This window comes from Octopus bimaculoides, chromosome 8 (assembly GCF_001194135.2).
Source record: "Octopus bimaculoides isolate UCB-OBI-ISO-001 chromosome 8, ASM119413v2, whole genome shotgun sequence".
In the NCBI taxonomy this organism is placed as follows: Eukaryota; Metazoa; Mollusca; class Cephalopoda; order Octopoda; family Octopodidae; genus Octopus; species Octopus bimaculoides.
In genome coordinates, this window is record NC_068988.1 from 5,568,376 (window position 1) to 5,569,291 (window position 916).

The window sequence follows — 916 nt, forward strand, 5'->3', positions numbered from 1 at the left end:
TATATATATATATATATTCTTTGATATGTACTTTGATTGGTTTCGGTCAGTATTGGCGTACGCCATGTCTAACTTAATAGCACCGCTTGGCAAAGTCATTCGAATCAGAATTCGGACAACATGGCCCACATGAGGAGATAGTTATAATTTATGGTGACATATCCGGGTGTCGGAGGTTTACCAGGAGTTTTTGAAGGAATTTGTCCAAAGCCTTATCGAACTTTATTGGGCCTGTTTCTGCTTTAATGTATTTTGGTGTATTTAATGTATTTAATATGATGGTTGGTTGTGAACTTAATGTGGCAGTCCCAGGAAAGGGAAGAATGCTACTGCCATTTAGCCCCATGAAACACCGCTTCCAGTTGGCTATGTGACTCAAGCGTTGTGTCCAGTTGGCTATGTGGCACAAGCGTTGTGTCCAGTTGGCTATGTGACACAAGCTTGTGTCACACAGCCAACTGGAAACGGTGTTTCCTGAGGCTACGTAGCAGTAGCATAAATATATCATATTACTTGGTACGTCTCTGAAGCGGCCCGAAGATGGAATTAAAAAATTTTTGTATTATTTTCGTGGTATTTTAGTACGTCCTTTTAATGTTTTATCATCTCAAATTTTTATTACACCAAAGTATTATAACTTTCAAATGTAAATTCACTGTTTTATGTATCGCATCGATATTTATCCATTTATGTGCATTTTTATATTTATATTCTTGTATATGTTTCAGTCCAATGACAGTGGCCATGCTGGAGCACTTGGAATTTTTATATTCGTTTTATAAATGTAGAAGAATATATGTATATATTTGATTTTCGAGTGTGGTTATTAATTACGTTCCTCTAGTTTTCGCTTGCATTGCCTCCATTGAAATTATTAAGTGGTACACACACACATACACACACACACATATATATA

General features: G+C 36.2%; 1 protein-coding gene across 2 annotated transcripts in view; it reads left to right on the forward strand.

Moving 5' to 3' along the window:
• Positions 1–916, forward strand: part of LOC106880487 (uncharacterized) — a 66,713-nt gene that overhangs the window by 3,254 nt on the left and 62,543 nt on the right. The gene's annotated exons all lie outside the window — the stretch shown is intronic.